The sequence below is a fragment of the Schistocerca cancellata genome, chromosome 10 (genome assembly GCF_023864275.1).
Source record: "Schistocerca cancellata isolate TAMUIC-IGC-003103 chromosome 10, iqSchCanc2.1, whole genome shotgun sequence".
Taxonomy (NCBI): Eukaryota; Metazoa; Arthropoda; class Insecta; order Orthoptera; family Acrididae; genus Schistocerca; species Schistocerca cancellata.
The window spans coordinates 87906764-87919799 of NC_064635.1; the positions used below are offsets into that span (position 1 = coordinate 87906764).

At 39.9% G+C, this 13036-nt stretch overlaps 1 long non-coding RNA gene across 1 annotated transcript in view; it reads left to right on the forward strand.

Annotated features, from left to right (window-relative positions):
* The window catches only part of LOC126106660 (uncharacterized), a 62611-nt gene that overhangs the window by 37980 nt on the left and 11595 nt on the right, over positions 1 to 13036 (forward strand). The window lies entirely within an intron of this gene.

Genomic DNA, 13036 nt, shown 5'->3' on the forward strand with positions numbered 1-13036 from the left:
CAGATTGCAGACATCAGGCAGTTAGCTTGGACCTCAGTCAACATAACCTCATTCAGACATTAGTCAATTTGTGTCTGCATCATAAAGTTGTTCTTGATTGAAAATGTCAGTGTACGAGCCTAAGTCTCCTCATTTGCGGGAGGTGTTACTGTTTTGTTTCAAAATGAAGAAAACAGCAGCTGAGACTTATTGAACGCTCTCAAGTACATATGGTAAGAAAACTATTAGTGAAAGAACATGTCGCGAGTGGTTTCAACTCTCCAAGAACAGTGATTTTAACATAGTAGACTCTCATAGTGGTGGAAGAGAGAATGTTTTTGAAGCTACAGAATTGCTGAGTAAATACTCACATCAAACTCAAGAAGAATTGGCACAATTAGTGGGCGTGACACAGCAAGCCATTTCAAAATGTCTCAAGGCTATGGGCATGATTCAGAAAGAAGTAACTTGGATCCCGTGTGAGCTGAAACCAAGAGACGTTGGGCGGCATTTGTGTGTTTGTGAACAGTTGCTTCAGAGGCAAAAACGGAAGGGATACCTGCATTTAATTGTGACTGGTGATGGAAAATGGGTTCATTACAATAACCCTAAGTGCAAAAAATCATGGGGATGTTCTGGCCATGCTTCCATGTCGACGGCCAAACTGAATATTCACGGCTCCAAGATGATGCTCTGCATTTGGTGGAACCAGCTTGGCATCGTGTACTATGAGGTGTTAAAACCAAGAGAAACAATCACAGGTGCTCGTTATAAAATTCAATTAGTGTGTTTGAGCAGAGCATTAAAAGACAAACAGCTGCAATACAGCGAGAGGCACGATAAAGTGATTTTGCAGCACAACAACACTCAACGCCACATTTCAAAAGATGTCAAAATGAACTTGGAAACATTAAAATGGGAAGTCCTACCCCAACTGCCGTATTCTCCAGACATTGCTCCCTCTGCCTATCACCTGTTTAGATCAATGGCGCATGGCCCGGCTGACCAACACTTCTGATCTCATGAAGAAGTTACAAATTGGATCGCTTCAAAAGATAACAATTTTTTCGACGTGGGATTCATACACTGCCCAAAAGAGTGTGGACAGTGGCCAGTGGCCACTTTGAATGATATATGTGTAACCAATTTTTTTCATTAAAGCCTCAAATGTTGGGGAAAAAATGGCGGAAGTAAAGTTGTACATCTTGTATTATAAGCTATTATTTTATTACTCAACATTTAGGGTGTATCTCAAAAGTTAAAAAAAATAAACATAACTCTTTTTATCAATAAAGAAGAAAGAATAGCTCTGTTTTGCTCATCATAAGGGCTCTGAGGTCGTACTTACATCACTGCAGCAACTGACAGAGAAGGTCAATAGGACCAGCTTTGCTCATGGAATTTCAGTGAGGCTAACAACCTGCAGCATTGTCCCTAGAACTAATTGAAGCCCCGTGATTCTAAATTGAATGTTTAATCTTACACTCCCACACATTAGCAGTAAATGTACAGTCTCTTCATAGAAATTGATTCCTTTCAAAAGCATCAAGAGGTGTAAGATGTACAAATAACTTTTTTACTTATCTTCATTTTCTCATTGTTGGCTGCAGTTCATCATGTCTAGGGATAGATTCTTCAGGCTGAAATTTTTTAACTTTGTGAGTTCCAGATGACTAGGTAAATTTTAAGTAAGCCTGTTGCATAATTTCTGTTTACACTCGTTTTTTATTATGTCACATTCTTCTATATCACTTTGCCTTTGCAAACTCCACTTTAAAACAGAAATGTACACTGTTATTGCCAAACATAAAAACACATCCAATTCCATCAGAGGCATGCCCACCACTCTAGCTCATTCTGTGGTACTAACAATGTTCCAAAGAGCTTACAAAACAAAAGGGTTCACAAAGTTTCTTGACAAAAGAAGAATTTTCACCAAGTTATATCATTATTTTGTAAATGAACCCAGAAATAAATGTAATAGTTAGCATCAGATTGTGTAAATAATAATAGGAATTTTAAGTGTACCAGATATTTTGTAATTCCAAATATTTCTAAAATAAGAGTAATTTTAAACATGCATACAGAGTTAGTACATAATGATTATAACAAATTAATTTCTTTTTATACATTTTATCATGAAATATAATACATGTTACACAAAATCAAATGAAATTCATTTAGTTAAACAGCTGTTCCACCTACACAAGAGTCAAAAATATTTTTGGTATCACCTAGTTCTATTAAAGAATGGTAATGTTAGAGGAGGGTGTCCCATTACAAGTGGAAGGCTTGAACCAGTGACTTCGGAGATACTTTCACAAACTAGGCTGTGACTTCCTAGACTTGCTCTGTAGGTTTAAGGATTTAGGGTAGGCCTACTCATAAACTGCACGTAGACAAGAAAGTGAAATTCGCTGGGATAGAAAGTGAAACTGCATGTGACATTATTTTGGCAAGATGCAGTATCAATGGTGGAAATAAATGTAGAATTGGAGCCTACTGTAAATGAGATGTAAACAAAAATTTTTGAGAATACCTCAGCTAGTTAGTGCATATGTTCCCCAATCATACTGTTATCATTAGAGGAGACTTTAATCATCCAACAACTGATTGAAATAATTACAGTTTTTTATTTGTTTGGTGTTAGGAGACATCCTGTGAAATAATACCAAGTACTGTCTCTGAAAACTACTCACAATAGATGGTTCAGAAACACACTTATGACAGAAATGTGTTATATGAAACTAATGACAACAAATATAACTAACTGCTTTGAGGACATCCACATTGAAACTGTTATCACTGAATATAGGAAGATTAATATCTTCAGTAAACTAAGTAAAGAGGCAGTAGTATGATATCTCCAGGAGGGTTTTCAACCTTTACCACTGGACAGGGTCATTTAAAGGAACTGTGACTAGAAGAAAGTAAGCCAGACACAAGATATATGTACCTAATAGAAAAATTCGTATTGGAAAGATCCCTTTGCAGTATACACTCACCCCTGTTTTGTTCTTTTCTCCAAATCCCGGTTATCCTATAGCTATTCCTTCTTGTGCCATTATATTACAGTCTCCACCACAGTTAAATTTTCATCCCTGTTAATGTACTGAATACCTCTCTCTCTCTCTCTCTCTCTCTCTCTCTCTCTCTCTCTCTCTCTCTCTTTGTGGTTTGCCACAGTTCGGTGGTGGCCTTTCATGCAAATAGTCAGTTGGTTTCTTGTAATGACCATACGGAATGCTGTACAGTAACTGCACCATAGCTGAGATATAATGTGGCTGCTTTCACATGTGGCCCTATCTATTGTTGGGTAAGAAATGCCTGGGACTTGACTGTGGTTGGAGGTGGACATATGGGGAAGATCTTGCACCTAGGTCAACCTCAAAGCTTGAAATAGGGACAAACAAGGATATTCTGTAGGTCTGGTGGGCAGCGGAACTCTACTTTGGGGCATTTGGGTAGGATTTTGAGTAGTAAATCCCTCATCTCAGGGCACAGCGAGAGGTAAATGAAGTCCTAGTGGATGATGTGATTGAGCTCTTCAAGGCCAGGTTAGTACTAAGTGATCAGAGGAGTGCAAGTCAGTGGCTGGTAAACAGGTTTACTGGAGCCAGAGTAGGGGATAGCATGGGAGATTTGTTTACGGATGAGCTGGACAAGATATCATCTGTCAGTAAAGGCTCTGTTAAGTCTATTGGTATATTTCAACAGCACCTGCTTTCCACTACAGATGTGGCAACCATGGTTGGTGATGCTGTAAGGAGTGACTTTTTGAAATGGACTAGGTGACAACTGTCAAAGTGAAGTAACTTTTGGTGGTTGGTGTGCTTGATATGGATAGACGTATTTATGGAGCCAGCTAAGAGGTGGAGATCGACACCTAGGAAGATGGCTCAGTGAGACGAAAAAGACCAGATGAAGTGGACTCCAGAATAGATGTTTAAATTATGGAGGAAAGAATAAACGTTGTCATCCTTGGTGTAAGATTAGATCATGAAAATGTCATGAGTGAATCTGAACCAGACAAAGGGTCTTGGGAAGTGACAGGATAGGAAGGATACCTCCAGATGGCTCCTAAATATGTGGTGTTAGCTGGTGTCATTTGAGCATAAGTGACAGTATTAGAGATTTGTTTGTAGATTTGGCCTTAGAAAGTGAAATAATTGTGGGTCAGGATATGATTGGCTAGGTGGTTTAGGAAAGAGGTGGTGGGTTTGTTATGAGGGGAATGTTGAGAAAGGTAGTGTTCCATGGCCACAAGGTCATGGGCATGGGTGATGCCAGTGTGCAGGAATGTTGCACTACAGTGACAGATGAGGAGTCTGGTGGTAATGGGGCAGGAGGTGGTGAAGGAAGTGAGTAGTGTCTTGAATGTAGCTTGGCAGGTTACAGACAGTAGTTCATAGGTGTTGGTCAACAAAGGCAGATGTTCATTCTGTGGGTGCAGTGTACCCAGTCACAATGGGATGATCAGTACAGAGACATATAGGCTTGGGTTTGTGAAGTTTGGGGAATAGGTAAAAGGTGTGAGTGTGGGGGAGTTACTGGTGCGAGGTGGGAGATGTATTCAGGTTTTGGGATGGGGCTAAGGCCTTGAAAAGCTGCTTGAGGTCATTTTGGACTTCTGGGATGGGATCACATTTATAAGATTTGTGTGCAGAGGTGTTGGAAAGTTGGTGGAGACCCTCAGCCAATTAGTCACTCTGATTCAAGACTACTGTGGGTGGAGCCTTTGTGTGCAGGAAGGGCGATAAGGTATGGATTGTTTATCAGCTTATGGGTAGCAGTGTGTTCTGTAGGAGTGGTGTTGGACTCACTGGGGAGGAATTTAGGAAAGGAAGGTGAGGCCAGGTTAAAAGTGAGGAATTCCAGAAAGGTAACGAGAGAATGGCAGGGTGGAAGGGATGGAGGATCACAGTTGGAGTGAGGTTGGAACTGTTTTAAACAAAGTTCTCTGGAGTGTTTTGGTTGACTGTTGTCGCTGGTGTTTGTGGTGAGAAAATGTCTGCACTGGAGATAATAAGTGAAGGAAAGGAGGTCCTTTACAAGTCCAGCATGGCTGAAATTAGGTATGGGGCAAAAGGTGAGGGTGTTAGGCTATAAGTCAGGAGTGGCTGGGATATTTCCTCAGATGATGCTGAGAATGCCGCTCATTCTGTTAAAGGACAAGCTTTCTGTTGCAGCAATGGCATTCAGGAATTTGTGCTCACAGAGTAAAAATATTTTTTGAAAGGGATAGAGGCTTTCCCAAGTGTGACCTGAGCTTGGACTGTGTGATTATAAAGGACCATATTGGTGAGATTGAAGAACTGACAGAATTGGATAAGGTGGAGGTTCTTGTAGTAGGATGGGTGACAGCCTGAGGAGCCAATATTAATAAGCCTATTAGGTAGGATGCTATGTGCCAGTAAAGATTTTAGAAAGAGGATGTATGATAGGAGTATTTCCACCTCTCAGGTGGCTCCATAAATATATCTGACTATATAAAGTGCACCAACCACCAACAATACCTGCACCTTGACAGCTGTCACCTGTTCCATGTCAAAAAGTCTCCTCTTTACAGTCCTGCATCCACAGATGCTGAATCAGCAATGGAAAGCAGGAGATGTCAAAATATGCTGATAACCCTGTCATTAAGCACACACAACAGAGAAGAGATGTGAATGAATAAAGCATTTCTGAAGAAAAACTGTATAGAATACAATGAGACTGAACACTGTGAACATTAGAAAAACTCATTCGTTCAGACACTGTGTTTTGGAAATTCCCATCATTGAGTTGAATTTTTAGGGATGTAGCCAAGATAAAATTTTCATTCCCTTGATATGCTGCTATGATTAATCATTTCTATCTATGAAATTACTAACCGGAATTAAAAATAGAAAGCTTTTGTTATTATTGGGAGGTGCTTCCTATATTCTATACATACACTCCTGGAAATTGAAATAAGAACACCGTGAATTCATTGTCCCAGGAAGGGGAAACTTTATTGACACATTCCTGGGGTCAGATACATCACATGATCACACTGACAGAACCACAGGCACATAGACACAGGCAACAGAGCATGCACAATGTCGGCACTAGTACAGTGTATATCCACCTTTCGCAGCAATGCAGGCTGCTATTCTCCCATGGAGACGATCGTAGAGATGCTGGATGTAGTCCTGTGGAACGGCTTGCCATGCCATTTCCACCTGGTGCCTCAGTTGGACCAGCGTTCGTGCTGGACGTGCAGACCGCGTGAGACGACGCTTCATCCAGTCCCAAACGTGCTCAATGGGGGACAGATCCGGAGATCTTGCTGGCCAGGGTAGTTGACTTACACCTTCTAGAGCACGTTGGGTGGCACGGGATACATGCAGACGTGCATTGTCCTGTTGGAACAGCAAGTTCCCTTGCCGGTCTAGGAATGGTAGAACGATGGGTTCGATGACGGTTTGGATGTACCGTGCACTATTCAGTGTCCCCTCGACGATCACCAGTGGTGTACGGCCAGTGTAGGAGATCGCTCCCCACACCATGATGCCGGGTGTTGGCCCTGTGTGCCTCGGTCGTATGCAGTCCTGATTGTGGCGCTCACCTGCACGGCGCCAAACACGCATACGACCATCATTGGCACCAAGGCAGAAGCGACTCTCATCGCTGAAGACGACACGTCTCCATTCGTCCCTCCATTCACGCCTGTCGCGACACCACTGGAGGCGGGCTGCACGATGTTGGGGCGTGAGCGGAAGACGGCCTAACGGTGTGCGGGACCGTAGCCCAGCTTCATGGAGACGGTTGCGAATGGTCCTCGCCGATACCCCAGGAGCAACAGTGTCCCTAATTTGCTGGGAAGTGGCGGTGCGGTCCCCTACGGCACTGCGTAGGATCCTACGGTCTTGGCGTGCATCCGTGCGTCGCTGCGGTCCGGTCCCAGGTCGACGGGCAGGTGCACCTTCCGCCGACCGCTGGCGACAACATCGATGTACTGTGGAGACCTCATGCCCCACGTGTTGAGCAATTCGGCGGTACGTCCACCCGGCCTCCCGCATGCCCACTATACGCCCTCGCTCAAAGTCCGTCAACTGCACATACGGTTCACGTCCACGCTGTCGCGGCATGCTACCAGTGTTAAAGACTGCGATGGAGCTCTGTATGCCACGGCAAACTGGCTGACACTGACGGCAGCGGTGCACAAATGCTGCGCAGCTAGCGCCATTCGACGGCCAACACCGCGGTTCCTGGTGTGTCTGCTGTGCCGTGCGTGTGATCATTGCTTGTACAGCCGTCTCGCAGTGTCCGGAGCAAGTATGGTGGGTCTGACACACCGGTGTCAATGTGTTCTTTTTTCCATTTCCAGGAGTGTATTTTAAAAGAGCTGCCGCCTAGTATGTTGGATTATTAAGAGAATATTTCCTATTTTCAACAAGCTACAGCTCTTTTAAATAGATAATTTAGTTACTACTCAACATATAGAATCTTTTTGGTTGTGTGAGTATACTCATTATATAATATGATATTTAATGCTATTTCATGATAGACTGTATCCATTGAACTTGGTTTCCTACAAGGCTAACAGCATTTTGCAGGTCCATGCTCTTAATGTTCAGATAATTTATGAAATGGTGACTAACAAAATATTCCTGTCATTTTGAGTTGCATTTCTGAAAGATTTACATTTTTCTGATCTAACTGATAAAAAAAGCATCTACATTCTTGCAAACAGAAAATAATTAGAGTAAATTCAGGCTTAAGTCCACTACTGGCTGAAACTATGCATAGATTGAAGAATTCAGACTGTCGTAATTGTCAACTTCTGTTCATTAATTGTAAAGTTGTTGAAGCTTAGTCAAATAAAATACAAAAGGACTCCTTCAAATACAGGCTGGATTTCCTGAGTTCATAGATCTACCACTTTTTAAATATTTTTTGTGGTGTATGCCTTATTCTCAGTTTGTTCTTTGTTGTGTGGCTTCAGTTACCAAATGGCTTTTTTTTTTTTTTTTTTTTTTAAAAAAAAAAAAAAGAACAGGCAGGAGATGGCCACAGCAGCACGACTTACAAGTTCTGTCTGTGATGCGATTACCACCAAACAAGAGCCAGTAAGTAATATCATTTGTTAACATTTTGGAAGTAGCTCAACAACAAAAAATAAAACTAAAAATAAACAGCAATTGTTTTATCAAGAAAGGTGAAGGAATAAAACTTAATAAAAAAAGCCCAACAAAACCACATAAAATTTTGAAGATAAGATACCGTATTTACTCGAATCTAAGCCGCACTTTTTTTCCGGTTTTTGTAATCCAAAAAACCACCTGCGGCTTAGAATCGAGTGCAAAGTAAGCGGAAGTTCTGAAAAATGTTGGTAGGTGCCGCCACAACTAACTTCTGCCGTCGAACATATGTAGCGATTCACATACATGCTTTTCAGGCACAAAGATAAATACTGGCGCCAAAACCTCTGCGTCAGTAAATAAATAAAAAAAAAAAAAATGGTGGAAGACGAAATTTTTTCTCCGCCCCGAGTTTCGACCACTGCATTTTCATACATTATCCAACGAAGTAAATACAAATTCCATATTGTTCGTCTTCGAATGTAGCAACATTTCAATGTACTGTACTACGAAAATCCGACTGGCAAGACTGTTTGGGATGTTTGTCAATATGGCCAACTCTACGTTCTCAATTTTTTCTACCTATGAGAAGAGATGGTTGCTAATAGGAACTTTTATGAATCGTGAATCACATGCAGTATTCTCTTCACCATAAGAATAATACGTATATAAACATTTTGCCATGTATTCTTTCGTGTTTGCTGCTATCTCATTTAAATCCTGTCTGCTTAATAAACTACGAAACTAGAGTGAGACAACAGCAAACGCCGAAGAATATACATATCATTTCATGTTTATATTCGTATTATTCTTGTGCCTAATAGTGATACAGTCAGAAATGAAGCACGTCAATTGACTAGATTTTTAAATCTAAGATGACTAATTTCTGTGCAGAATGTTATGTACTAAAGAGACGTCTGCAAAGATTTTCAAACAGAGAAAAATTTTCTATAAGCTCTCGTTCAGAACATCTTCTATCATACGCAGTCTATTATTTGGTTCTTGTTGATCATCGCCAAAGAAAGCAGCAGTGTTAGTAACAACAAATAGCAGTCTCTTGCCATTGTTTCGCTAATGAGACGATTCCACTCTTTTTCTTTTTTTAATTGGAAGCGGCGGTAGCGCGCACAAAAGCAAGCCACGCCGTGACCGGCGACAGGCCGTAAACACTGATTATCAGAATGCGACAAACAGTGCATGACACAGTACAGTAATGCATTTTCAGCTTAGAGTGACGTAAACACCTATAACAAAGAGAATGGCACTTATCAGATCAAAGAAAAATAAGCAATCGATCCAAACCAGACGAAGCACGTGAAAAAGGAAGGGTACCCGTATAAATATGGACGGAGCGCGTGACGCATAGCAATGGCTACCTGCTAAAGCCTAACTGCTAAGCTTACTACGCAAACGAAACTACTGTAGCTATATCGTCATTCATTCGACCTAAATTGTGTCTCATATTACAATGGACCAACTTTGTTTCGATTTGGAGGTGCGGCCTAAAACTTTATTCTCCCCTTGAATTTCGAGTCTCATATTTTAGGTGCGGCTTAGATTCGGGAAAATTTTTTTTCCTTGATTTCGAGTCTCATTTTTCAGGTGCGGCTTAGATTCGAGTGCGGCTTAGATTCGAGTAAATACGGTACACTGCATGATCAAAAGTATTCGGACACCCCCAAAAAATACCTTTTTTATATGAGTTGTGATTGGAAAGTTTTGAGAATGGGCTTGTAATTGTACAATGGAGGCATTTACATGCTACTGTGATGCATCTACTTCAAAATAGTCCCCTTCTTGCTGAAGACATCTGGCTGCTTATGGATGTTGTCATTAAATGCTAAATAGTTGTAACTTAGGGTTAACTGAAGGAATTCCATGAAATCAACAGTCTGTATGTATGCAAGTTTCTTATGTTTCAAGAGGTTCTTTTGGATTATTGCTACAGCCTCTTGTATAGGTATGTTTTGTAAAGGCTGGCAGTGTCGAGTGATAAAAACGGAGCATCTTCAGAGAGTTTTGTGGCTTTTAGTTATTTAGCTAGTATTGTACTTTTTTTATTAAATATATTGTTTCATGTGTATAATTTTTCACCAGTATTTTATTCAGTTTCTGTGACAGTTTGTATTTTGGGCTATTTATAGAGTTGCCTACTGATCTTGTTAAATATGATTGTTTGTGTATTTTTTGTTGTGCTCTCATTTCTTTTCAGTTTCTGTTAAGAAGAAATGTGTGTGCTTTAATTGATCCATAATTTTAATTTGAAATGACTTTCTTGGGTCCTTCTAATGAGCGGAATATTATTGATGTCAAAGAATTCATGTGTTTTGTCTATGTACTCCCTCTCATCCATTGTAATTAGTGTATTGTCTTTGTATGCCCTCCTAATTATGGATTGATTGCTTCTCAGTTTATTATGAATTTTAAGGTTTTTGTATCATTCATGGTTTATTAAGATCTACACTTTCCTTTCTTAATTTCTTTTCAAGAAGCTTGCTGACTTTGTGATGTTCACCACTCTGCTGTAAGATGTGTGTGTGTGTGTGTGTTTTGCAAGTTATTACAAGGTTAGAATTGTTATTTTGTTTGGTTCTCAGAGTCTGCAGTTTCTTACCATGTGCATTGCAAATGTTCAATTATTCCTTATCAACTTTGTCTTTGATGTGCTGGTACTTAATGTCATATATGGTAGGTTCCATAATGTTTGCTGCTTCTGTCTACATGCTGAGCACCTGTCTGCTTAGTAAGTTGTCTTTCTTGTGTAAGTGCCTTTTTTTGTTTAGTCAACAATTTTTCTGCTTTGTGCTTTACAAGAATTGTTATGCTACTGCTTGAACTTATTTTCACTTTTATGTAATTCAGAATTAGACCTAACAGTCAACAATGTTTGTTCAATCTTATGTGAGCAACTACGTGTGAGTAGTGAGATTTTTATACTTGTAAATAGCTTTTGTTGCCTGGCTTGGCTCTAATAACATGATTTTATCCATTAAAATGATTAGTGAAAATATGGGACTGTAAGAACAATGGATTTGTTAATAAAATAGCTTGTTCTGCTCCCAGGCATAATTTTTGTTATATTTATATTTTGCACAACACATTCAGAAAATTATTGTGGAATTCATAGAACTCTTCCAGCTAACCTTAAGTTACAACTACTTTAGATTTAATGACATCTATAAACAGCCAGATGGGCTAGCAGTGAGATCATTTATATGTTATACCTTAGCTGACACATGCATAAATTATTTGGAATGAAAACTGTTTAATAGCCAAGAAACCTGTACAAATAAAATTGAATTTTATAGCACATATGTTAAAGGCACTCTGCTGCTAATAAAAGGGGATGCCAAAGATATTGTTTAGATCTGAAATTCCTTCAACAGTCAGAACATTAACAAGACAATAGCAGCAATTAATTTGACCTAAATGTCACAAGACACAACAATACATTCCCATTCAAAATTTATAGAAAAAAATACAATGACAAACACCACAATCCCTGCAACTACATGACACCCAAATATTCATAACCAACAGCACATAGGATAAATAAAGTACCCACAAACCTATAAAACATGCAACAGGAAATAAACATAGTGAAACAGATTGCATTTGCCAATGACTGTGCTGCCTCCACAGTCAACTCCATATTAGACAAAATAAAAAGACAGACCTGTAATGTTACTGCCCTAGATCTTATGTTGGTTGTTGCTCTGCTTCTCTTCGGTGTCTGTCTTCCTGCTGTTATTTGATTTAGATATAAGTCTGTTAAATGATCAATACAACAGTGTTTGACTTAATTTACAAATTTTTTACATTTATCAACATCAGTGAAGTAGTGATAATTGCAATCAATAATTTAGGTAATCAGCATATCAAATGTTGACACCTACACTACAAATGATTTGAGCTAGTGGCACATTGTCACTGTACACTGTCACAGTTAAATTCTTTTTCTCTCAAACAGCTTGAATTTGGCTTTGGTTACATAGTCACAGCAATTAGTCACTGTCCAATCAGTGTTTTTGACTACACAGAATAACAGTACTTGTAGTAGCTAATCAAGTACTCACTCACAAAATAATTGTACATTTTGATTATTTTGATTGATATCAGTATAGAGCTGTTAGCAGGTTGGTGACTGACTGTGACAGCTAGTGACAGAAGTTGACAATTAAGCTAACACATACTGACAGACTCAAGCCTTGACATATATGCCTACTAATAGACTTATGTAAGATTAAAAATCAAAATTCATTAATATACAGGAGGAGATGAAAAGGACTTTACAACTTTGCAATGATGCAGAATTTTATTGAAATAACTTACAGAATCAATAGATGAGTCATTTTGTAGCAAACAACCTCAAGTTTGATCCACATAGTGCATCAGTACCCCACTCTGCCACCAGGAGCACCACTGTAGTGCACAGTGAAGATGGCTACTTTCATCAGTGTGGAGCATGCTCGTTGTGTGTTTTGGGCTCATGAAATGAATTCTGCAACAACTGTTTGGTGTAAATTTCACACCAAATATGGTAAAGAACCTCCAAGCAGGCCTACAATTTGCTCTTGGCACAAGAACTTCATTTAGACGGGTAGTTCACTGCGACATGATAAAGCAGCAGGTCACCCTTGTCTTGATGATTATCTCAAAGAAATCTGGGAGAGCTGTACCCGCAGTCTACATCTACATCTACATCCATACTCCGCAAGCCACCTGAGGTGTGTGGCGGAGGGTACCTTCCGTACCTCTATCGGTTCTCCCTTCTATTCCAGTCTCGTATTGTTCGTGGAAAGAAGGATTGTCGGTATGCCTCTGTGTGGGCTCTAATCTCTCTGATTTTATCCTCATGGTCTCTTCACGAGATATACGTAGGAGGGAACAATATACTGCTTGACTCTTCGGTGAAGGTATGTTCTCGAAACTTCAATAAAAGCCCGTACCGA